At 38.7% G+C, this 27,905-nt stretch overlaps 1 protein-coding gene across 1 annotated transcript in view; it reads right to left on the reverse strand.

Moving 5' to 3' along the window:
- Positions 1-24,116, reverse strand: part of STK38L (serine/threonine kinase 38 like) — an 80,712-nt gene extending 56,596 nt beyond the window's left edge. Inside the window, exon 1 of the mRNA XM_019038734.4 lies at positions 24,025-24,116. The gene's annotated coding sequence lies outside the window, so the exon portion shown is untranslated. The remainder of the gene's footprint in view (positions 1-24,024) is intronic.
- Between the last annotated feature and the right edge of the window lie 3,789 nt (positions 24,117-27,905).

Raw genomic sequence — 27,905 nt, forward strand, 5'->3', positions numbered from 1 at the left:
ACGGGGAACATCACACACTGGGGTCTGTTGTGGGGGGAAAGGAGGAGGGATAGCATTAGGAGATATACCTAATGTTAAATGACGAGTTAATGGGTGCAGCACACCAACATGGCACATGTATACATATGTAACTAACATGCACGTTGTGCACACGTACCCTAAAACTTACAGGATAATTAAAAAAAAAGTTAGCATCACAGAATGAAAAATAAGCCACAGACTAGCAGAAGATAATTGTAACACATAAAAACAAAGGATTAAATACAATGGTAATACAATGATAGCTATTCTTACAAAGTTGTTTCTATGTCTCAGGTACTATTCTGAACAATATACATGCATTTTGAATGCATGAAGAATTCCTATATAAGAAAAACACAAACAACAAAATTTAAAATGAGCAAAAAACCCGAATAGGAATTTCACAGAAGAGAAAACATAAATGGCCCATAAACATAATAAAAGATGCTCAACTACAATTCTAATCAGGGAAATAAACATTAAAACCCCAAAGAGATACCACTTCATACTCTAGCAAAAACCTAAAAGGCTGTGAATATCTAGTTTCACTGAGGAAGAACAATGGGAAGACTATTCACTGCTGGTGAGGGTATAGATTAGTACAACTGCTTTGGAGAACAGTTTGATGCCACTCAATAGAGCTGAACACACACATGCCCAATGACCAAGCAATTCCACTCCAGGTGCATACTGTGAAAATACTCCTGCACATGCAGAATAGGAGACACTGCATCATAACAATGTTCACTAGAACATGAGGCTGAGGTGGGAAGATGGCTTGAGACCAGGAGTTCGAGGCTGCATCAGTAGCTGGGACTATAAGCATATGCCACCGTGCCTGGCTGATTTTTTGTTGTTGTGGTTGTTGTTAGAGATGAGGTCTTCCTTTATTGAACAAGCTGGTCTCCAACTCCTGGCTTCAACTGATCTTCCCACTTCTGCCTCCCAAAGTGCTGGGATTACAGGTGTCAGCCACCACGCCCGGCCAAGTTCTGCTTCTTAACCTGAGGTAGATACTTTGATGTTTCATTTTCCTTTATTGTACAGATATACTTTATATTCTCATATGTGACACAAGTCAAAATTTTAAAAAACAATTTAACATTTATTCCCTTTAGATGAATGATGGGCAAATTTACATAATGAATTCATTACTGAAACAATGTATAGATTTCAGACTAGGAAAGTAACTATTTATAAAAGAAAAGCTTAAAACCTGCAACAGAAACAAAATCCCGAAACTGTAAAATTGAGTCAAACTAAAATTTAAAAAACAAAGCAATGATATAAAGTATCATTTGTCCAAATATGTTCTAAAAAACGCTTTTTTCTTAAATATGTCTGAGGGAAAACAGGTTCTAGGAGTAAAATACATTTGAAAAATGCTGGGTTAAACAACTGAACCTATGAAGGAAGGAACAGAACTTCTCAAGCTCTTGACTCTGGAATCTTTTTTACACAGCAGTTAACACCATGCTTCTTCTTGGATTTGTATTTCAGATAAACACAATCTGGGAAACATTTTATAACACAGAGGGCCACACCAGATTGAATATTGCCCCCAGGAATGAAATGAAAACAGGAATGGATTCTCCAGTAAGAGGTACCCAGATATCCTAATCTTCAGTAGCTGACCTAAATCCTGGACAAGTGGGATCAAACCCCATAACTAAATACAACTTTTTAGGAACTAAGTGGATAATCACTCTGTGTTGTATGAACATGTGGGCAATGTGTTTCCTACACAGCTTAAAAGTGCAACAAAAAAAGATCTAGGTGTAATATAAAGAATTTCTACCACTGTTAGGGTAATGGCAGACTGACAGGGAGAGGGTCTTAGATGTTACTTAAGTAAAGTTCAATAGAAGCTTCCAGCACAGATATTCATGTTTCAAATTGGATCGCTCCATTAAAAAGTTTTTCCATTAGACTTCCCCTAATCAAATTATAAATTATCTAATTTTCTACTAAAGTTTTCCCCAGGCACAGGGAATATGTGGACTGGACCTAAAAAATTCTTCATAATGTGCTTTTATTACTATAGGAAAAGATGCACATTTATTTTAAAAACTTCTCTATACCACTATCGTAAACCTTTGCACACACTTATTTCTTTTGGAAGCTAACTTCTGAGTGGCAACAAAATATATTCTTAAGAAAAAAGTCTGACACAATGCCTTTGTGTCTTAAAATATGTTAAAATATTATTTGAAAAGAGTCAAACATCTGTCTTTTCAGGGTATCACAGGGAGTCAAACTGGAAAATGTGGCACTGTCAGGAGTTTCTACCTGGTGAAGGGTAGCAGACTTTTCTCTTCAGAGGGCTCTTGACAGGGTAGCATCCATTATCTTGCCAGTTTACCACAACCTAGGCCCAATCCTCAGCCTTATAGGTTCAGAAATTTATTTTTATCAGCATCAATAGGGTAGCTACATTGCTTAGAAGCAAACAAAATTAACCATGCTTCAACAGAAATCAGGATACAGATATATTAATACAGAATGACAAATATAACTGTGACAGAAATAGGAATGCCTGTTTATGGTCATACATGGCCAATACTTTCATTACAGCCAAACTCATACATGCAGCCAAATAAGAGGCCCCTGGATACACAGGGAATCAGAATAAAAAAAGAAGAACTGAACATTTAATAGTCTTCTTTCATTCAATCAATAATTTTTTTAATTAAGCAACTACTATGTCCAGGTAACCTTCTAGGTCCTGGGGATACAGAGGTCTCTGCTTACAAAAGTCATAGGTAAGTAGCAGGTGAAGAGTATGTGTTTCACAGAAGTTTATTACAATATATTAATAAGAGCAAAAAATTTTGGAAGCAATCTAAATGTTCAATAGAACTCCAATTAAATAACAATAAATCCAAATAATGAAAAATAATGCAGCCCTTTAAGAACAGCACTTGCAAGCCATAATTCATGACATGGGAAAATTATCATGATGGAAAAAGAAGCAAGCTATATATAGTGCATGATCCTGTACACACACACACACACATACATATTTCCTATCCCTTTATATGCATAAGAAAACAAGCGAAAGGAAAGCCATATCTTTAGTCAAATCTTGTTTACTAAAGTACTATTAATGATTATCTTTTCTTTTTCTTCATACCTTTTTGCATTTTTCAATTTCCTAAAACAGCCTTACATGCCTTTTATTACCAGGAGAAAAATTACTTCTAAAGTAATTTCAGTCAACATGCATACTAAGAACTCTTCAGATTTATCTATTAGAAGCTGTGCATGAATGCCAGTCCTTGCATCTGCCTTGGAACTCACAGAGAGCTCTTTTCCTATGGCTTTAAACAATACTCAAAAAGAGTAGCATACCTGAATTTCCTAGTCCTATGTTTTTGTCATCCAACGGCCAGTCTTGTCTAGCTGTTTTCTAAACATTTCAACCAAAACATTTTTTTACAGATAACTCATACAGTCATCCTTTGATATGCACGGGGAATTGGTTCCAGGATCCCCCTTGTATACCAAAATCCATGGATGCTCAAGTTACTGGTATAAAATAGTGTAGTATTGGCATATAACCTACACACATCCTCCTATATACTTTAAATCATCTCTAGATTACTTCTAATACTTAATATGATGTAAATGCTACATAAATAGTTGGTATACCATGTTGTTTTTTATTTGTATAATTTTTTATTGTTGTATTGTTTTTTCTGACAATTTTGTTCCACAGTTGTCTGAATCAGTGGATGCAGAACCCATGAATATGGAGAGTCAATTGCATTTAATTATGCCCAAAGGTAAATGCATAACTTTTTCCCCACAGCTAATCTTCTAGCAACCCCATTGCTGTCCATGGCAAGCAGGCTTAGTTAATCTCTCCCATTCCCATTTCAGGTTCTTTAAAACCTCTTTCAAAATCTCTTTCATCCCACCTTATTCTTCATTCTCACTTCCATCAGCATATCAGTCCAGGCCCTAGTAACATTAATGTTACCAATGGCACTGTTAGTAACATTACTTACCAGCATTCAAGTGGGTCTTCCTGATGCCATTCTCTCCCATCCTGAAATCATTGCTCATATAGAACTTGTATGATGTCATTCATTGGCTCAAAAACTTTTAAAGCTTTCCTTTTTCTACCATCCCAATCTAAATTTCTATGCCTGGCTTTTATTAAAGCCCATAATTTGGCCCCACCCTAGCCATTTAACTTTATTTTCCACTATTCACCAGTCTCCTCCCTCATCAACGAGAAGACATACCATAATCAACCTCACCACTAACCCTTGGAATATCTAAACTTAAAAATGGTCCTTCCTTTCCCCTTTACTTGTATTTAAAGAACCTGACGAACTATTCCTCCTCTGCTAAACTTTTCACAATTTCTTCAGCCTCATTTATGTTTCACATTTTCAGAACATGTCTTGCCGTTTATTAGGAATCTCACAATTAGGCACTCTCACGTAGATAGACTTACAGTCATGTATGTTGTCATCTTCTATTAAATTCCATACTCCTTGAAGGCAGGAGCCACGCCTTATTCTGTCCCCCAAAGTACTCAGAATGATGCAGAGCACACAGAAAGTACTCAAATCTTGTTGACTGATCCAGTGAGAAATGACCAACTTCAGTTCCAGCCTCTCTTTAACATGTACATACCAATTTGGGCAAGTCAAAGCTCCATCCTAAAGGACATAATAGGGGACTCTTTAAGCACATTATGATGAAGGCCCTTTAGGGATAACACCAGAGTGATGAGGTGCCCTATACCAGGGATAATGCAGACAGAGTTCTTGGGATTCATCACTGGGGTCCTCAAAGCATCTTCCAAGGGGATAATAAGGAAGGACTCAAACACCTTTGAATCTCCATGAGACCAGGCATGAGGTCTTTTGAAAGAGTTCTTTAACTGGAGTGAATGTCAAAGAGAAGTATAATAAAATAAAAGACCTGCTTGTTCATAAAATGATACTACCTAAATCACCAAATCTCACTGAGCCTTGGTTTAACTCAAGAGGTTTCATGCCATTGTAAGAGGTGGTAACTGCCAACTGATAGGAAATATTTTCATATGCATAGTCGTAGTGCCCCATATTTATGAACTTCTTAAGAGTCTTCAAAAAGCTTTCTATATACATTATCCTTTATTTTCTAACTTTTCTAAATACAAGGTGAGAGAGACACAAAGTGTTCTATCAAAACAATCTTGGCTGGGCACAGTGACTTACGCCTGTAATCCCAGCACTCTGGGAGGCCCAGGTGGGTGGGTCACCTGAGGTCAAGACTAGCCTGGCCAATGTGGCGAAACCCCATCTCTACCAAAAATACAAAAATTAGCATGGTGGTGCATGCCTGTAATCCCAGCTACTCGGGAGGCTGAGATGGGAGAATCGCTTGAACCCGGGAGGCTGAGACTGCAGTGAGCTGGGATCCCACCACTGCGTTCCAGCCTGGGCAACAGAGTAAAGCTCTATCTCAAAAAAAAAAAAAAAAAAAAAAAAAAATTCTCAGAGTCTACATATAACAAATATTTTGTTTTATTCTTAGTGTACTTTAAATACATTTATCCATATTATTCCTTTTTTTTTTTTAATTAGAGATAGAGTCCCACTCCATCACCCAGGCTGGAGTGCAGTGGTGCCATCATAGCTCACTGCAGCCTTAAACTCCTGGCCTCGAGTGATCCTTCCACCTCAGCCTCCTGAGTCACTGGGATTACAGGTGTGAGCCACTGCACCTGGCTGTTTACCCATATTATTCTAAAATTAAGAAACATTTCAGAAATTGACTACTCAATGATTTTATCAGTTTTCTGCCATGGAAAATGTAATGTTTTAGGATTTTTAACGTTAATACCTAGCAAAGTTTCTATAGTGCTTTCTCAATAGGTATTTTGATTTAAACATTTTGTACTGAATCAGTGAAAATATACGGAATTTACTAAATGTAAATTATAAAAACTAATTTTCAATAAAATTTCTATTTTTAAAAGTTGAAATTTTACTTTAAAGACATAATTTGTATTTAGTTTCAGTGTGTAATGGCTGGCTTCTCAATAATGGCATTATTATTGTCTGGGCTCTAATCCTAAAATATAATTTTTTAAGAGAAGGGACTATTGTGAGATTTCTGTGGTTTCTTATAGCAAATGAATAGTGTCAAAAATGGTACAAATGGTACACAAACGTCTGATTCATACCACAGCATACAATCATCTATAACAGACTTCACTGGTGAGGAAGTATACCTTGCAAAAACTAAGAAAAGAATGTTTACCCAGAGATCTGCTGCCGCTGCTGCTAATAAAAACTAACATTTACTGACTGCTTCCACGTGCCATGCATATGCTAATAAACAGAACTGTATACCATATATACTGTATTAGTTAATAATATGTAAGGCTTTTAAAACAACATCTGGCAAATAGTAAACCCTACATAAAAGTTTATCATCATCATCTTCATATCACTCAATTCTGAAAGCAAGGATTAATGACTCAAGAAGCAGGCATTACTGCTCCCCACTCCCCATTTTACAGATACAAAAACAAATTTAGAGAAGAACTTAAGAAATTTGTTTCAGGTCACACAGTTAAAATGGTGATGGATCTTGAGCTTTTTCTAATCACTATGTAATTTTGATTAACTGATCAAGTAGACCTTAAGCTGAAAATGGAAGAAGAGACAGAAAAAGTTCAGATATTACTGTAACAATGAAAGAAGCTGGCTGGGCATGCTCTGAAAAAGAAAACTGAAAATAATGGGAAAGCTTGGGTCAATTATTTGTTGCAGAAAAACAAATGGTAAAGGTGTTAGCAACAAAGTGGTCTCAGGTCTGTGGAAACCCATGCCCAGAATATGGGTATTAAACAAAGAAAGAAAACTGACAATTTACAAATAAGTTAATATGATACTATTAAGCATCACTGAGATTTGATGAAATGGGACTCTGCACTAGAACAGGGCAAAAGCAAGGAAAGTAGAAGCATTAAGAATTGCTGGTATTCTAGAGACTGAGGCTGACACAAATAAGCTGTGATGGGGACTTCAACTTTTGGGATAGCTGCTAGAATTCTCCCACAGCTAAAATCAACGTCTCTGATAAATGCCTTGCTAACCCTTCCACCTCTCAAATAGGAAAAGAAATATTCTGGATGTGAATGTGACCACTAGGAAGAAATTCGATGATAAATGGAAGTACTGGGAAACCGGAGAGCAATTTACCATGGAATTTTCAAGTTTGTTACAATAGCTGGGAATGGAAACATGGGACACAATTAGGCAACAAAAATTACAAAATGTTCAGAGAAAAGAAAAGTAAGTCTTGCCTGAGACTCAAAAAAGAAAGATGAGTCATCTGTTTTAGGAAGCTCTCAAGAACAGAAGTCTAGTTAAACTAGCCTTGATTAATTAATTCAACAAATATTTACTGAGCATCCACTATGTGCCAGATACTGTTCCTGGCACCTTATAAAAATACAAATGACACAAAATACCAGCCCTTATGGATCTTATATTCTAGTGGGGCGAGGGGATGGAAAGAAAGTATAGGGGCTGGGAGAGGCATTACAATTTTAAATAAGGACATCAGAAGGTTTCATTGAGAAGGAGGTTTGAATGAGATGAAAAAGAATGATTTAGAAATCTGAAGGGAGGAGAGTACCACACAGCATGTAAGGTAAGTGCAAAGGCCCTGAAGCAGAGGTATGCAGTAAGAAACAGCAAGGAGTTCAGTACGGCACAGAGAGAGTGAGGGGGAGTGGTAAGAAAGAGTTCAGAGAGGTGACAGGGGCAAGAACATGTAAAACCCCGCAAAGACAGTAAGGACTTTGGATTACTCCTGAATTATGCCCATGAGAATTCACACTTAATAGGCTCCCTTTCACTAAATGCACTCTTGTATTAAATACCTACTTTTACTAGGTGTTATGAGAAAAATACAAAGGAAGGCAAACATGATTATTGCCCTGAAGACAGTGTCATTTTGTTCTGTTGGAAGTAAATTATAAATTGAAAATGAATTTAAAAGAATAACAAGGGAAATGTTCCATATCTATACATGATCTGATAAAGTACCAGACTGAAACTTGTGAGCTTTAGAATAATTCCTAGTTATATCACAAGAAGAATCCAGAAAAGAAAGATGAAAAAAAGAGACAAAGAAGGAGAATGAGTCAGAAAAACATGGTGGTGGTGGTGGTGGGGGACTTGTATAACCAAACAAGTGATGGACAGACTGACATAAAACCAGTATTGCTCCTATCCTCTTTCTTCTAGTCACAACAAAAAGATTAAAACTTGATATAAGAAACAGAGTTCTGGCTATAAACTGCAAAGGATATTAATGACAGAAAATGGGAAGATTCTGAAAAGACTGGCTGCACAAAGAGCTCTTCAATGAACTCAGATTTTCAAAGACACAGAAAAAGAAAGGAGGGACACATAACATGGATACCTATAAAAGAAACACAGGATGGTATCAGGAAGTAAAATGTCCACAATGAGCTGAACTTAAGAAAACCATCAAGGGCTACAAAAGGGACTTTTGAATTTATGTCTGGAAGAGAAAGTTTACAAAAGGCCTGGTATACACAAAAGGCTGAGTATGTTGGTTAAGGTAAATGGTGTAGTTAATACATGTCAGGAAAAAAAAAAGGGGGAAAGAAACCCTTCACTTCTATTTTGCTTTTTAAAAATTCTACACTTGAATACCCCCTCACAGTTTACAAAGACCTTTTACATATTTCTACCTGGAGAGGTAGGTATGACGCCTATTTTATAAAAGAGAACTTCCAGTCCAGTGTCCATCACTCAATCCCTGCCTCTCATCTCAGTCTAGGAGAACGACAGCAAAAAGTGGCGCGTTAGGATGAAAGAACTGATGCCCATGACACATGAAGCGGCCATAAAAGACCTGCCCCCAACACACTGCAAATCTGACTTGACCAGTTGTCTACTGTGAGCCTGCATGGGAATTTTGCTGAATGCTACAATAACTCTTTAACAAGTCAGGAAGACCAAAGAGGTTAAGACAGGAGACAAAGTACTCCATCTTTCAGAGTGAGGAAAAAACACAAACATAACAAAAGAAAATGAACATGGCAAAAGATTAACTCTGTGTTTATCATTCAGCCTGAAGAAAATCCTAGATGATTATAAAACAGTTTCTGAATAGACAAAGATGGGCAATCACTGAGAATCAGTGTAGGTTCAGGAAGAACAAGTCTTGCCAAGTAACTTTATTTCTTTTGCTGGCAAAGCTATAAGACAAATCTATGTGATGCTCTGAAAGGTATTTAACAAGCTCCACTCTCCAATTCTTTCTGAGAGGAAAAGAGAGATGGGCTGAGTAACACATATACATAACCAATTAAATAACAAAACTCAGAATGCTCATAAATAAGTTCTGCAATATTCACTGGGCTTGGGCAATAGTGTTACCAATGATCTGGATAAAAGTTTTTCCAACATCCTTATCAAAATGTAGGTATGACCAGAGCCTGGAGAGAATAATGAAAAAAAGGAGAGCAGAGTCAGATCTAAAACAATTTTAACAGAATATTAACTTTAACAAATAAAATTTAATAGAGAAAATGTAAAGAATTATATTTGGGTTAAAAAAATCAAATGCTAAATACAAATTGTGAAAACTGTTGTATACATAAAAAAGCAACCAGGCCAGGCACGGGGGCTCACGCTTATAATCCCAGCATTTTGGGAGGCCAAGGCGGGCACATCACCTGAGGTCAGGAGTTCGAGACCAGCCTTGCCAACATGGTGAAACCCCATCTCTACTAAAAATACAAAAATTAGCTGGGCATGGAGGCAGGGGCCTGTAATCCTAGCTACTTGGGAGGCTGAGACAGGAGAATCACTTGAACCCAGGAGGTGGCAGTTAGTTGCAGTGAGCCGAGATCATGCCACTGCACTCTAGCCTGGGTGACAAAGTGAGACTCCATCTCAAAACACACACACAAAAAGGCAACTATCCCAGCACCTTGGGAAGCCAAAGCAGGAGAATTGCTTAAGCCCAGGAGTTCGAGAACAGCCTAGGCAATATAGCGAAATCCTGTCTTTATTAAAATATTTTTTAAATTACATTTTTAAAGAAAGAACTAAAGAGTTTTTTCAAATAAAAGCTTGACATAGGCCAGGCATGGTGGCTCATGCCTGTAATCCCAACACTTTGGGAGGCAGAGGTGGGTGGATCACTTGAGGTCAGGAATTCGAGACCAGCCTAGCCAACATGGTAAAACCCCATCCAAAAATACAAAAATTAGCTGGGCGTGGTGGCACTCTCCTGTCATCCCAGCAACTTGGGAGGCTGAGGCAGGAGAATCACTTGAACCCGGGAGGCAGAAGTTGCAGTGAGCTAAGACTGTGCCACTGCACTCCAGCCTGGACAACACAGCAAGACTCCACTTAAAAAAAAAAAAAGCTTGACATAAATTAAAGTGTGAAATGGCTGCCCCTAAAATTTATACAATCTTAATCTTGGGCTGAGTTGACACACACATATAAAGTCATGCACAAGGAAGGTGAATGCCATACTCTACACTGTACTAGTTGGCTTATATCTGGAGAAATTATTCAATACTTAGTGATGCCCTATAGTCATACAAAGGGCAAAATAAATGTCCTCATAATTTGAAAATTAAGTCATCCTCTGGGAGTAACACCAGCCTGAATCAAATAGAGTGATGGAATTTAGCCATCACTGTAAGTAATTCCAAGAAAATGTGTGACTGAAAAGGGCTGGGGATACCCAAGTCTGGTCAAAAGTGAGTAGGGTATAGTTTCTGGGAGACAGGATTGGAATGTGAATTAAGAAAGCTGAAACCTTGTCAACTATGTTGACAGAAGGAGGTTATATTAATCTGGGGTAGTGGGGGCAGAGCAGGAGTTTAACAAGGAAGACTTTGCCTATGTGCCCCCAACACTGTCTGAGGTGAAAGCACACTGACCATATCCCCAGAGCAGCACTGGACAGCTGCATCCTTATAAAGACTCTCCATCGGGTTATCCTGACTTAGTGACACTCCCCATTAAGATTACCCATTTGATTAGATGGGCTGGCTTCCCCTGTAGATTCTCCTATAGTGATGAGAGTGTGCTCACCAAACTATAAGCTTCTGTTCCACTCACAGTTATATTAATAAATTCACTAACTGGCATTCTTGGTTTTATGTCAGTCTCTCCATCACTTGCTAACTATAAGTAAATTCCCATAATTCTGGTGACTTCTGGAAAATGTTCAGAAAAATGTTCATAGCTAACAACCTAGGTAAGTGAGGTATATACCTTAAATATGACAATCCATATCCAGCCTCTACCCATCTGAGAAGCCCTATGTTCCTTTATGACAATTCTATTTGATGCAAAATGGAACCACATATTTTAAGAGAGAAAACAAAATAAAACACATGGAGGGGAGTGACCAGGAAGGCAAGAGGTCTGAAATCCATATTTGAACAAATTCAATGAAGATACTTAGCCTGAAAGAGAGATGTTAGATAGCCATCTTCAAATATTACTCTTGCAGTGACATAAAATTATCTCTAATTCTGAGATGAGAACCAGTTGAAAATTATATAAGGAAACACTTTCCAGTTAGCACTGTCCTATGCCTGGCACATAGCAAATGCTCATTAAGTTTTGACATATACTCAATGCCCAACATTATTACCTCTTACTGTAGTTTGGATATTTAAAAAACATAAAAGAAATACATACTAGACACTGTCAGAAAGCCTAGGAGAGGTACCTAACCCTGCCGGAGGTAAGAGGTCAAGGCAGGCCTCCCTGAAAGAGATGCCTAAGCAGAATACCAAAGAAAGCACAGGAATTACCCAAGAAGTATAGGAAAGGGCATTCCAGAAAGTAGTGTGTGAGACCAAAGGTACAAGAAAGCTAGTGGTTCAGTGTGGTTGGAGAGGTAGTAGGGGAGTGATGGAAGACAAGGCTGGAAAACTAAAAAGGAACTCATGTGTCACACTAAGGAGCCTGGAAGAGGCCATGGGGAGTCACTAGAAATTTTAAGGATGAAAGTTACATAATGAGATTCAAGTTTAGGACAGTCATTGTGGCAGCCACATGGAAGACAGACTGAAAGAAGGCAAGACTGGTAGCAGGGAAAGATGGCTAGTTCAATCATTGGGCACCTGAATGAATATTCTGGCACTGGAGGAAGAGCAAAGGAAGAGTTCAAGACATAGTTAAGGAAGACCTAAAAAATGACTAGATGTCAGTCATAAACAAGGAGGACGAGTCAAGGGTGATTTCCAGGTTTACAGCTTAAGAACCAAATAGAGAACAACGCCATGCACTGGGAAAGCTAAGGAGCACAAGAATGGCTCTGTGAAGGGAGAAGATAAAGTCAGCTCTGGGCGAGCAGAATCCAAGTTATCCGTGGAACACACCAAAGGTGGTGATATCTAGAAGACAGATGGACAATGGGGTCTCAAGATCAGGACGGGGACCTGAGCAAGATATACCGGTTTGGAAGTCATCATTGCAGAGAAGTTATTGAAGATATCACAGCATATGAGATCACCCACACTCACAGTGCAGGGAGTGAGAAGAGGACTGAGGACAAAAGAGCACATTAACCATTTAAGGGAATGAAAGTTAGCTATCTTATGATCTGTTAAGTTCCTTGTCTTTAGGCAAGGAACTTAAATATTTAGGCAAAGACTAAACATCCACTTGTTGGAGATGATGTCCAGGGAATTCACAACAGAGTTGGACTAGATGACCTCTAAAGCATCTTTCAACTCTGAAAATCAATCAAAAACTTCAATTCAACACAGTATTTCTTACAATCTGAGAAATAACTTTTCACCACTATTACAGAAAAGCTAAAATCTTAAGTATTTTTGTTTTTGGCTTTGTCAGTCCAATATTTTGTGTAAGTTCTAAAAAATAAATTTTTTGTTGTTTAATAATGTTTTCTGAAAGGGAGAGAGTACTTGGTTTACTTGTACAGGAAAGCACAGGCTCTAATTTCTTAGCCCTATTTTTCCTTCTGTGGGTCCAGTTACACTCTTGGTTAGTATGAAAATGCAGTTGTACTACAGTAAAAATTCAAACACATGTTCCCAGCTATTCATCCCTTTACTTTCTGCCACCTTGTGCCTGAATTGGGCTATACAATGGGGCTAATCTATGGATTTAGATCTTAAAGCTTTAACTACATTTCAGAAATGTGCTTATACTTTTCATTGATATTTAAAGTATGTTGATTTCTGTCTCCTTTTCTGCTCAATTCTAAAAATAAAGAGACGCTGGTCAATACACAATTTTAAAAATTAAATCCAGAAATGTTTGATTAAAACAAACTGCCAAAAATACAACCAGAGTATTTTCAGACAGGACTGCTGGGAGTTCAACTTAATCCTTAAATATGGCACTGGTCCTACCAAGTGGTACCTGGAACAGGTGTGGAGGTACTTGACCTCTTTTAACCATATGTACTTTTTCTCCTGCCCCCTCTCTATGCCTCCCCTACCACCCCGCAAGCCTGCTTTTCCTCCTCCTGTTCCTTTCACTTTCCTCCTGAGAGTGCCCATAATCTTTTAGCATTACCAGTAATGGCACTAAAGCCAACACAGCTGCCAACCGCTGGCCTAGAAATACAATGGATATAATTTGAATTAGAGACTACCATTAACTTTTTGGTTGTCCTTAGAAAACAACTTTATATTCTGTTTCAGTGGTCCAATCCAAAGGACAGAAAAAAAAATAACCACTGTAGAAAGTAAATCTATGTAAAAAAGAAATCTGTAGTGCTTTTTAGCTCTAGCAATCTAATGTAGATTATACATACAAAGTTTATAATAACGATTTGCACATACAGGTCTCTGAATGACCAAACAAGGATAGAGGAGGACCAGAGATGATGTTTGACACCATCTGAAGTTTAGGGTCATGTTAGTTATTAAACTGTGTTTTTTTAAAAAATAATAAGGCTTAGAGTAGAGAAGAGAAAAGAATCAAGGCTAGAACTAGAATAAAAGGACTTCATTATTAGGTATTACAGTCTTGAGAAATGTTTAAGAGTTCCATAAAACCCTATGGGAAAGGTAAATAATCATGTTCCTACCACAATCCCCTCCCTCAAGTCAGGTGCTCTTGAAGCTGTGCTTTGATGCAGCATTCTCTTTATACAACAACCTCGGTGGTTCTAGGCTTCATCAAAGAAAAGGATTTTAGTGGATTTACTTTTCTCTTTATCTCTCTGGCTGATGGTATCTTTACTTTTTCTGTTTAATTTCACAAAATGGAAGCAAGAGACAATTTATCACCAGCACTGCACTCCAGGTTGGGAGCGAGAATCACAGAAGAGGTGCTTCCAATAGGCTACTAGAGGCAACAGAAACACTTTCTTACAAAAGCTCAGAGTGCTAAAGCTGGATAAACATAAATACACAGCAAATAAAAGTTCATTGCTCCTGTCCAGCATCACGGCAACAATTCCGGTTCCTGTGGCCCCCTAACATGCTTCGTGTCTTACATCACTATGTGATAATACCCGCCTGAGGCTTCTCAGCCTGAAACACTCCTCATCACCCTTCAAGTCTAAGCTCAAACACTCACACATCCTTGGAAAGCTTCTCTCACTATCCCAAGTAGGTGCCCCTCTCCCTTAGGTGTGCCTCTCACTGCTCTTTCATGACAGCTGCTATGCCTGATTGCAGCTATTTCTACCCCTGTGAATGTAGCTCTCCAGTCACCTGCCCAGCTTCTGAGGGAGCACCGTGTCTTTCCCTTTCCATATCTCCTGGCACACGGTGTGTACTTTATGTACAATTCACAGTGAAAGAACTGCCTAGGTTCTTTCACTAGAAAGGAGAGACCCATCCACGCAAGTCTCTCCTTCCCAATCTCACCTAGTTTAGAACTTCATTATTATCACCTAGATTATTTGTCTCTTCACTGGTCTTCCCATTTCTGGACTCTCTTTCCTTGAATTCACTCCATATACACTACTGCCACTTACAACTCTAAGTAATTAATGTACCAAGTTGAACAGGTGGTGAAGTAGAGAATGAAAAGCTGGAAAACATCAATTCTCTAAGTTCAAAGGGTTCAAATCCAACAGAGCAGAAAGAGAAGTAGATAATTAACAGAACTTACCAGGTGCTGTACAGATACACCCAATTTATGCTAATCCCTCTGCGTGGCATGTCCTTCACTCTGAAATGCTCAATTCATATTTCACTTCATATAGGAAGCTTTCCTAATCTCTACAGCCAGAAGCAATCTCTCTTTCCTCTGCTCCCACAGTACCCTGTTACTCCGTTATCACTTTCTGTTTGAATTACAGTCATTTGTACCCATACATTATACCTCTTACTGGACTGAACTTTTCTAAATGGAGGGCCAAACATCTATTTGTCTCTATTTTGCCATGGTACCTAACACAGTGCCCTGCAAATAGCTGATAAATAATGAATTATGATGATTAACCTCACTAAAATATTATGAGTCTTGTGATTCCTTTAGGATTTGCCAGTATCGAGAATATCAATGGGTCATATACATGCAATTCAGTACTAAAATTTTCCACTCTAGCCACAAAAATAGAAAAAGTCTATTCTGTTTGTCTAGATAAGAGTCGACATATGGAGAACATCCTCAACCAGATCTGAAAATGTCCAAATGAAATGGATCGCTGTTGTAAAAAACACAACAAAGGGCAACTCCCTAGTACTACAATAAACTGAGCAACCAGCCTCTGCTGCCAAACACAGAAAAGTCATAAGGGGCAAACACGGTGTGGTATTTCCACAATGGGAGCAGGTCAGTGGGTAGACACTTAACTAAGCAAAAATGAACACTGCTAGTAAAAATTAATTTAATAAAACAGACACTAGTACAAGATAGTATGTCAAAAATGGATCATTGAATAAGCTGTCTGAGCTCTCAAACATTATCACTTTCCAGAAGTGAATACTACTTGCAGCTTATCCATTCTTTTAAGGATCATATTCAATTTTCTACAAAAGTACTTTTGTAGGCCGGGCATGGTGGCTCATGCCTGTAATCCCAGCACTTTGGGAGGCCGAGGCAGGCGGATCACGATGTCAGGAGATCGAAACCATCCTGGCTAACACGGTGAAACCCCATCTCTACTAAAAATACAAAAAATTAGCCGGGTGTGGTGGCAGGCACCTGTAGTCCCAGCTACTCGGGAGGCTGAGGCAGGAGAATGGCGTGAACCCAGGAGGCAGAGCTTGCAGTGAGCTGAGATCGCGCCACTGCACTCCAGCCTGGGTGACAGAGCGAGACTCCGTCTCAAAAAAAAAAGTGCTATTGTAAGATACCTCAGCAAGCCCTTGTTAGGATTCCCAACTCCTTAATTTCACTGTTTATGTCTGTCCTCCCTTCACCCTATTCCTTTATCATAATTGTTTTAGTTAGAATGTAAGCAATTGAGTGCACAATGAGATAGACAATAACTTAAGAATTAAGGACTTTAACATTTCATGATTTAAAATGCAGAACTAAAAATCCAGGTTCTCAATTCTCACAAAACAAAACAAAGCTCAAGGCTTAAAACTTTAGAAAATGCCATGCTATAATGATATTTACCCACTCCTAATTGGCTTAAATGAAGTCAGAACATTTGATTATATCATTTATTTCAGCACTGTAATCGCTAAGGGCAAAAACCTTGTCTCATCAACTAATTCTGTAGAGGCCTTAGTGAACAATTTGCTTGTAGCAGCTTTTACTCTACAAGGAAGACCAGTGTGTTAAATAAAGTGTTTATATTAGAGTCGAAAGACCTAAGTTTAAATTCAGGCTCTGTCTCTTACTTTGAGATCTCAGACAAGTCACTTTAATCTGAGTTCCTCTCTTTACCTGAAAATAGGTGTAATAGCCATAACCCTCACTGCCTATACCACATGACTGCTATGAGGATTAAGTAAGGAAATGTGTAAAAATGCTTCATAAAACTATAAAGTGTAATACAAATATAAGGGCTCCTGGTATTATTCTTAAAATAAGTGCTAAGAGTAAATCCCTGTCTATAAGAAATCAGAATACAATTGAATTATTTCTGCATACTTTTCCCAAGAGAATTTATGTCTGACATGCAAAACTGTAAATAACTCCTAAAGGGGAAATTACCAAAAAAGGAGGGGAAAAAAGAGAAGAAAGAAAACTTGGGGTGGGACTAGAAGAGGGAGGTAAATTAAAGAGAAAAGGAGAAGTTTTTGTAGTAAAATAATGCAATGTAAGAGAGAGCAAACCTGATCTGAAGAAGCAATTTCTTTTTTTGTTTTTTTTTTTTTGAGACAGAGTCTCACTGTCACCCAGGCTGGGCTACAGTGAAGTGGTCTCAGCTCACTGCAAGCTCCACCTCCCGGGTTGATGCCATTCTCCTGCCTCAGCCTCCTGAGCAGCTGGGACTACAGGTGCCCGCCACCACGCCCGGCTATTTTTTTTATTTTTAGTAGAGACGAGGTTTGGCCATGTTAGCCAGAATGGTCTCAATCTCCTGACCTCGTGATCTGCCCACCTCGGCCTCCCAAAGTGCTGGGATTACAGGCGTGAGTCACCGCGCCCGGCCTGAAGGAGCAATTTCTAACTCTGCCACTTACTATCTACCTGTGTGTCCCTGGACAAGTCACTTCACCTCTCTAAGCTCCAATTTCCTCATTTGTAGGTAGAGATAATAACTCACAAGATTGCTATAAGGATTAAATGAGATAATATATATAAAGTACTTAGAACTATGTCTGGTGCATAGTAAGGGATAAGTGGTTACTGGCATTGATAAAATTATCAGACCTGTGCCCTAATGGGTGACATTCAGAAAGAAAAAGGAATCAAGAACATTTAAGAGGGGAAGATGATGTTCGGGGAGCTAAATCTATATATTACCACTGGGAGACAAAGTTTGAGAAATATAAATTACACAAAGTATGCTTCATATTAAATGTTCAGATTACTTACTGTGTCTCTTGTATTGGTGAGGAATCAAGAGAAATGCAGTCAAAATCTCCAGATCATAAAAGCAGAATAGCAATAACCATATTCATAAAAGCAGAATAGCAATAACCGTATTCATAAAAGCAGAATAGCAATGGGAGAACTTGGCCCCTGAAAAGTGCGCATTACTGTGTGCAGAAGCTTCTCTGTCCCAAACTCAATTTTCTAAACTTTCACAGACAGAATGAAAGCTAGACTCCATAGCAAAGGTACAGCAACCCCGAATGCCAAAAATAGCTGGTATTAGCTATCATGCCCTCATGTTAGTTTCTGCCATCTTGTTCTTTATTCTGGGTGTATTTGTAGCTGATTTGAGGTGTTAAACATTATTAACTCCACCCTATTCAGGAACTGCAAAAGCAGTAAAAGTGTCCCAGGAATCAGGAAAACGAGGAATAAAATCTCCTGAATCAGCTGGAGAGATAGTAAATAACTCAAAGAGTTAAGAAAACAATGGATGCAATCTGTGCATACGGGATCAGAGATTTATCTATTATAACATGTAGAAATTCTATACCTGTGGAATCAATGAGAATCAGCAAAAGGCAAGGAAAACAGGAAGCCTTCTGTATAAATGGCCAGAGAATCAACAATTTGGGTTACCAACTGATCTGGTGTTAATTAAGGGGAAGGCAAAGAGCTTGTTAAGAATTTAAAAGCTAAGCATAGGCCAGGCGCAGTGGCTCACGCCTAATCCCAGCACTTTGGGAGGCCGAGGCGGGCGGATCACCTGAGGTCGGGAGTTCGAGACCAGCCTCACCAACATGGTGAAACCCCATCTCTACTAAAAATACAAAACTTAGCCAGGCACGGTGGTGCGTGCCTGTAATCCCAGATATTTGGGAGGCTGAGGCAAGAGAATCGCTTGAACCCAGAAGGCGGGGGTTGCAGTGAACCAAAATCATGCATTGTGCTCCAGCCTTGGCAACAAGAGTGAAACTCTGTCTCAAAAATAAATAAATAAATAAATAAATAAATAAATAAATAAATAAATAAAAGCTAAGCATAGTAGAAGTGTTATCACATACCACAGACAGTTGCCAAGGCTCCAGGCCTGTTTGGAATTTAAACAATATGACTGTGAATGATCAGGTCACCACATGACCTGTAACTGTTAAGGTCTTCCCTAAGATCTGTGCAGAGCTCATCTAAGAGGCAGGCTACCTGCCTCAGCAGACGTTCAATGCAGATAAGCTATTCCTGGTGGGAAAAGATGCCCCCCAAAACTTGAATCAGCAAGGAGGTAACAGTATGACTGGTTTTCTTTTGATAGACCTACTCACACACCTTTTTACTAAGACAATCTTCCCAAACCACCTGTACTTAGAAGAACTTGGAAACTTTTTATAACAAAGAGAAGTCTACATCTAAGTATCTCCATGAAATGATGGGCTAAAGATCTGCCAATCAGGGCATGGTAAATGGAAATGATATACCATCACTATTAATTTAAGGTATGTTTTAAAAAAAAAACTTTTTAAAATTTGTTTTGCCATCTCTGTCTTATTTCAATAATATAAACACACATGCTTTAAATCCTGGCTTTAGTTCTGCTACTCTTCCCATTAGGTTTTAAGCTCATCAACCATCAACTGTCCTAGTATAGGTGTCTTCTAGAACCTACCCCATTGAGTCAAGTGGAGAATACTTATATTCGTTCACAGAGACTATGACTCTGGAGCTGTACTTAAACTATGAGTACGGTCAACTGCAGGCACTGACAAAGAAGCTGAAGAGTCTGGATCCTGCTGGACAGTTAGGAAAAGGCAGGCAATACCTCTCCCACCGCTCACCTGCTGTATTCCCTGCCTAGGTATACTTTTTTTCTAACCTTTAAATCCAATTGAATTTGTGATTCCAATTCTTAAACAATAACAAATGTGGACTATTCCTGAAACTTCATAAATAAAATCAGGTGGACATTTACAGTACTGAGTAGGCCTATACAAGACACTGTGCACTTCTATAGCACCCTTTATTTCACAAACCCAAAGAACTGTCAAAGTTGCCCCAACATAAAGTATCAGTGATGGAACTTCTCTCATTTTTACATGTACAACACTCTATTCACCCTGTTTCTGCCATTATAAGCATAGCTATTCATGAAAATAAACTAAAAGGGCTGAGACCAACATTCAATCATTAACTAAATTTCAACTTCATAATTCAACCCAAAAACTATCCAGTGCCAAGTGGTTTAAAAAATTATAGAACAGGGCTGGGCACATTGGCTCACACCTGTAATCCCAACATTTGGGAGGCTGAGGCAAGAGGATCACTTGAGCCAAGGAGTTCGAGACCAGGCTGGGCAACATAGTGAAACCCTGTCTCTACAAAAAATTTAAAAATCAGTCAGGCGTGCTTGTGCACACCTGTAGTCCGAGCTACTCAGGAGGCTGAGGTGGGAGGATCGCTTGAGCCTGAGAGGCAGAGGTTGCAATGAGCCATGATTGCACTACTGCACTCCAGCCTAAAAGACAGACTTAAACTCTGTCAAAAAAAAAAAAAAAAAAAAAAAAAAAAAAATTACCGAACAAAGCCAAACACAGTGGCTCAGGCCTATAGTTCCTGCAACTTAGGAAGCAAGAAGATCATCTGAGCCCAGAAGTTCAAGTCCAGGCTGGGCAAGATAGTGAGGTTCTTTCTTTAAAAAAAATAAATTACAGGACAAAATATACAAAGACTCAAACATTCCATTAAGCAAAAGAGTTAATATGGAATAACTTCACACTTCTAAGTTCTTATGAGTACTCATAGGTAATAAGTCAAAATTATTAAAAAGTCCCACTCAATAGTTATATTTAATCTGCACCAAGAATAACTTCCAAAAATGGATTAAAATAACTAACATGTCAAAAATAACTCATTTACTTGGGTGTTATTTTGGAACTCTTTCTAGAAAACTGACCCCAAAATTTAGATGTCAGAAGAATGTATTTCCCAAGTCAAGTTTTTGAAACTACAGACCTGAGGAAGACCATCATGAACAGGAGAGAAAATATGGATTGCAGTTAAGCATGCCATATGGGTACAAGCCAGAATGCCTGGGTCAGAATCCTGGTCCTACCACTCAGTAGCTATCTAACCTTAGTACCACAGTTACTTCATCTGCAAAACGGGAATAATAAAAATACCTACTCCATACAGTTGTTGTGAGGATTAAAGCCAGGCAAGTAAGTAATACATGTAAAGGATTTAGCAGGAAGCAGCATTATATAAAGTATTTACTTATCATCATTATCATATGACTAGATCACTTAAATCATCCACAGAAACGCCTTTTCCTATTTCAGTCTTCCTTAATTGGTCTAGCAGCACTTAATCCCTCCCTCCTTGGCTTCCTCATAAAACACATTTTCTATGGTATTTATTTGGGTAGGTATATTTCTCTCCCACTGGATCACATCTCCTTGAAGACAGCAACCACAGTTCGTCCGAGTGTACAGAGTAGCAACCACAGTTCGTCCGAGTGTACAGAGCAGCAAACACTGTTCACTGTTGCCTTTCATTTCTCTCCCTCTGAAGATTCTGAACAATAATACCCTGTCAATTAGCAAACTTTTACCTGGAGACAGAAGGCTTATGCAACCAGTGCACTTAAGTACTGGTCATACCTTGCTAAAGACTTTCTTAAGACTTAAACAAAAATTTTGGGGGGAAGAAGAGGAGGATATGCTTCATGTTTATAAACTACTAACCAAAGACAGATTTTTAATTTTTTAAAAAAGTTATGTCTTAAAAGCTTGCTTTCATTATTTCATTCAAGAAGACCATGGTGCTTTTAATATAAAAATACAGAAGCATAATTTCTGCATATGTCAAGTCTAACCTAATCATAACTTGCCAATCTGCTGATTTTAATGTAATCCTAATGATGCTAGGCAACAATATGCTTGCTTGATTCACCCTACACTATTTACATAAAATAAAAGCATTTTAACAATACATCGAGATGCAAATCTTTCTGGCTCTGATTTGTGCCCTTTCTCCCTCTTAACAAAAAGTGCCACACACACACAAAAGAGCCTCCAACTTATCCTGGATCACTTGGGAGGCACTTTCTAAGGTGCGTTATCCAATTTCACTAACACAATGATGCTCTCCTTACTTTAAGAGAACAGAACTTTTCTGAAAGCAAACAGCTGAACTGAGTCCATTGCTTTGTTATCATTTTTTAGGAAGTCCAATTTCTCCTTTGTTCTTACAGTGTCCTACCTTTAGAAATCAAGTTTTCAGCATAAAAACTGACAAGGACATCTATTTGTTGGCACAAATCATCTCAGTCTCCATTCTTTGACTTATTTTAAAACAAACTCAAGAGCAAATGGCTAGAGAAAAACCGCTTCTATTTAACGTGGGTTTTCTAAGTCTAATTTTTTCATTCCTAGTGGCAAGGCCTTTCAAAAGAGTACAAAAACTACACCCAACTTTGCTTCTCATTCTAAACACATCACAACCAAATGGGAAACATTATCAGCCATCTTAACAAGGAGAAAACAAAGCTAAGTGAGGTCAAACCAAAACATTTTTTAATTCATTGTACCTGCCTATTTTGAGATCAGGATTTTTCAGATGGAAGTAGTTTGATGAACTTATGCAATAAAATTATGTAATATCATAATTTAACATAATATTTTAGACTAACTTCTCTCTCCTCAAATAGTCACAACGGTGGCTAATTCACATACAATACCTCTCAGCCACTGGGGAGAGAGTATAATAAACTTAATTGTTTTACATATCCTGAGGCACAGAGAGAAAGGCCAATCAAATTCAAAGAGGTTTACAGTACCTTATATACATATATGACTGAGACAAAGAACTTTCAAGAATTTGTACTGAGGAAGCAAACATGGACTTAAGTACAATAGGCCCTGCCTTAAAGTAGAGAGACCGGTCAAACGTAAGCCCCAGCGACAAAAAAGACAAGGTCTCACTCATCAATCCCCATCTTACAATCAAGAGGCAGAACTTAAATCACTTAAAGCTGTTTTTTCAGATTTGAGCAGTAAAATAAGCTAATAGGCCATTTCCGATTAAGTGGCTTCTCTCAAAACTTATCACAAGTTATGTGAAATGGGCAAGAGCGTTGGTTCTGCATTTTATCAAGTGAGAAACAATAGCATCCTACTTCTGGACAAGCCACTACTTCCAGAGCCACTAGCCCTCCCCCCACCTCCCACTTCTTTTTATATCATTCCTCCAAACTTAGAACCTGAAAAGCTATTCCACAAAACAAAAGCAGCACCAGTAAAAGAGGAGGCCACTGGTTTTGAAAATAAAGTTTGTTCTTTTGCTGTCAACCTGGCAACTTTTTAAAGGGGAAACGTGCCCTACTCAATCGGTTATAATCTTTTCTACTCCCACACCAAATAACCACTCGTTCGACCTCGATACTAAAGGTGAAAAAAGGAGTGGGAGAAAATGATTTTGAAAGGAAGGGGCTACGGGTGCAATGGTAAAGACAGATTCTAAGACTGGTTTTGAGCACTCCGTGGCTTCTAGGAGCTGGGAGGCTTTCCTGAGTCTGTCTTGAGAAATGTTTGGCAATCTGACGCATCAGTTTTTAGGAACGGTACACAAACAGCCCCCACAATTGAAGAGGCATGCCTCGGATCCTGGCTCTGGGTGACATCGGCTGGAGGGCACGGGACGGGAGCGCTGGGGCTACCTGGAGAGGATCCGCGACATTTGTTATTGTTTGTGAAGCCCAGGCGGGGACCCGGAGCGGAGTGCTCGGGGGCCGGGGAGTGGAAGGAGAAAGGAGCAGAGGACAAAGATTCCTCCCCGGGTGCGAGGCTCCCTCTCTGGACACACGGGGCCAGTATCACCCCGGGGAATAAGAGGGCCAAGGCCGTCGCCGCAGGTTCCCCGGAGACATTTCCAGCCCCAGAATTAGCCCGGCTTTCCCTGGACGCCCAAAAACACCTAAAATCTCCTCCTGCTCCTGCTCGCAGAGTTGGGGCTGGCGCGGCGAGCTCGGGCCCCCAGCCGAGCGCTGCATCCGCGAACTCACCTGCCTCCGGTCGCGCCCGCGGCCGGCTCAGCCTCCGCACGGACCGCAGCCGGCCGGGCGCCCGTCAGCTCCCTTCTCCCCGCTCCGCCCTCGCCCCGCCCCCGGGAGGTGGGACCCGCGGCCTCGCCGGAATCTCAGGGCGGCCTCCCTGAACTCTCGCGAGCCTTGCCTCCTCGGCTTCTCGGTGGCTGGGTCGGTCCGACTCGCCCTGACGTCATACGCACCACAGCCGGAAGTAGCCTTCTGTCGTCAACGCCGCTCTTCCCGGCCCCACCCATCTCTGCCTGGTGAAGTCCAGACTGGTTTTGAGGGAGTTGAGTGAACTGTCGCCACTTCCCCTCTCACCAGCCTCACCTCACTGCCGTTTTTACCCCAAACCTGTTCAGGCCTCTCTTGAGAGTGGCCTAGTGTGTTGCGACATTAGTCATATTCTAAATGTCATCCGAATTTTTCAAACAGTGCAATGCAAAGAATGTTAGAAATGGAAAGAGAGAATTCACACATTTTTCAGATTGGGAAACAGTTGTCAACAAAGATGGATCAGCTAAGTTGCTCAGTCAGTAGCTGTGGGGACTCGAAGCCACCCAGGTTCCTTGACGCTTCCATTTCACCACGAGGGTACTCCAGAGACTGGAGAGGAACCAGGATTTGGAAATGCCACAAAAAATACATTAAAAACCTGTTTGGGTTTTCTTGGAAAATCTAAAATAACTACAGTACTGGCCTGCTTTATCAGTAGGATCTGAGAATTGTGCAGAAGAGCACTCCCCTATAGGATGACCCAAAAGGGACAACTTTGGGAAGGTTGATGCAATTTGCGTCTGGGGACAAAACTGGCCTTTGGGAAAGCCAAATGAGAGAATGACTCCCAATTATTGTTGGCAAGTTTATCCTCAATATGAGTATTGGAGGTCTTATAAAATATCCTTAGCTTTTAGCTTACTGAGACAACGTATGAAGCTGGTACTGTGCTTGCAAAAACTATCACTTAGAAATGCCACCTGTCATCTTTAGGTTTCCCAAGAGCAGGTGACACGAGCAAAACACCTAGGAAAGAAGCATTACCTCATTTCTCTTTCTTACACTGTACTTTTTCATACATAGCTTAGTAGTGGGAAAAGCTCTAGTTTGGTAATTAGTGTATTTTTGGGGAGATCAGCTCCACTTATATGGTCATTTTGAAACTCAAATGACAGTTGTCATATACAAGCATAGGAGGTTTAATTGTGATCAGACAAGCTTGACAGGCCTATACACCCTTCTCCCTGTACTGCACGCATACACATACCATTCAAATGCTACGATAAGATTGAGAACAGTGTATGGTTTGTTCCACAGCAAATTTATGTCTTCAAATGTGCAATACTAGAGTAATATGAACTAGTATAGAGTAGCAGTCTAGGTTAATATGGGATAGCCTAAGACTTTGACCTCTAGTTCCTAAATTCTCCTAAATTGAGACCATTGTAAACAAATTTCCCTGGGAAGTTGTTGAAAGTACCTCAACTGAAACAAATTAGAGCTATGAACCAGAATTTTGGTGGTCTATGGACCCCTTTTCAAAACAGTGTTCTTAAATGCATAAACTACCTAGGGTTACAAAGGAAATTGGTAATGTTAACATACAGTTACCAAAATACTAAAAAGTGAGTTTGTAATATAATTATGTGGTAAGTAGTAGTAGCATCTAAGATGGCTGCCAATGATCTTCGCCTTCTAGTATTCCTGCCTTCTGTAATTCCCTTCTCTAGTAACTTAGTTCTTAAAAAGGAAATATAGCAAAAGTGATTAGGATATCATTTCCGTGATTAGGTTACAAAAATATTCTGGGCTCCATCTTGCTTGTCCTTGCTCTCTCACTTGCTCGCTTTCATGGAAGCCAGCTGCTGTCTTGTGACCTGCCTTACAGAGAAGCCCACATGGCAAGGAACTGAGAGATATCCAGTCAACAGCCACCAGGGAATTCAGGCCCCCAGTCCAACAACCTGTGATGAACTGAATACTGCCAATAATCATGTAAGTAAGCTTGGAAGTAGATTCTTTCCCAGTTGAGCCTTGAGATGACTGCAGCCCCACCTGACACCTAGACTGCAGCCTTGTAAAACCAGATACTGAGCCAGCAGGCCCAACTAGCCAAGCCCAGATTTCTGGCCCACAGAAACTGTGAGACAATAAATATTTGTGGTTTTAAGCCACTAACTTTTGGGATACTATGTTACACTGCCATAGATAACTAAAATAGTTATATATTTGCCTCTTTATTAATGCATTAAATAATAAGATCAAGACCTACAGTAATTTTGTAGTAATGATACACAGAAACAATATTTTGAGATATCTACAACAACTTTAATGGGGTAGAAAATATGTGTGATTCCTATTGAGGAAAAGTCACAGGTATTGCTAATATTCCTGTGGTTTGCTGCCTACATTCATGATGGAAGAAATGCTAATTTTCAGTTTGAGTTTAGTGAAAAAATTACATAATATGTAATATATATAACTATATAACTATACGTGGTTATATATGTAATACATATAACTATATAACTATACGTGGTTATATATGTAATACATATAACTATATAACTATACGTGGTTATATATGTAATACATATAACTATATAACTATACGTGGTTATATATGTAATACATATAACTATATAACTATACGTGGTTATATATGTAATACATATAACTATATAACTATACGTGGTTATATATGTAATACATATAACTATATAACTATACGTGGTTATATATGTAATACATATAACTATATAACTATACGTGGTTATATATGTAATACACATAACTATACGTGGTTATATATGTAATACACATAACTATACGTGGTTATATATGTAATACACATAACTATACGTGGTTATATATGTAATACACATAACTATACGTGGTTATATATGTAATACACATAACTATACGTGGTTATATATGTAATACACATAACTATACGTGGTTATATATGTAATACACATAACTATACGTGGTTATATATGTAATACACAACTATACGTGGTTATATATGTAATACACATAACTATACGTGGTTATATATGTAATACACATAACTATACGTGGTTATATATGTAATACACATAACTATACGTGGTTATATATGTAATACACATAACTATACGTGGTTATATATGTAATACACATAACTATACGTGGTTATATATGTAATACACATAACTATACGTGGTTATATATCATATACATAACTATACGTGGTTATATATGAATATACATAACTGTACGTGGTTATATATGAATATACATAACTGTACGTGGTTATATATGTAATACACATAACTGTACGTGGTTATATATGTAATACACATAACTGTATGTGGTTATATATGTAATACACATAACTGTACGTGGTTATATATGTAATACACATAACTGTACGTGGTTATATATGGAATACACATAACTGTACGTGGTTATATATGGAATACACATAACTGTACGTGGTTATATATGGAATACACATAACTGTACGTGGTTATATATGGAATATATATAACTGTACGTGGTTATATATGGAATATATATAACTGTACGTGGTTATATATGGAATATATATAACTGTACGTGGTTATATATGGAATATATATAACTATATAACTATACGTGGTTATATATGGAATATATATAACTATATAACTATACGTGGTTATATATGGAATATATATAACTATATAACTATACATAGTTATATATGTAATATATATATGGTTTTTTCATTGAGGTTCACAGACCCAGGTTAAGAACCATTGACCTAAGTAATAGATCATTTGAAGGAACTTCCAAAACTCTTATCACCAACTATCTGATACAGAATCAAAGTTCAG

Source organism: Gorilla gorilla, chromosome 10 (assembly GCF_029281585.2).
Source record: "Gorilla gorilla gorilla isolate KB3781 chromosome 10, NHGRI_mGorGor1-v2.1_pri, whole genome shotgun sequence".
Taxonomy (NCBI): domain Eukaryota; kingdom Metazoa; phylum Chordata; class Mammalia; order Primates; family Hominidae; genus Gorilla; species Gorilla gorilla.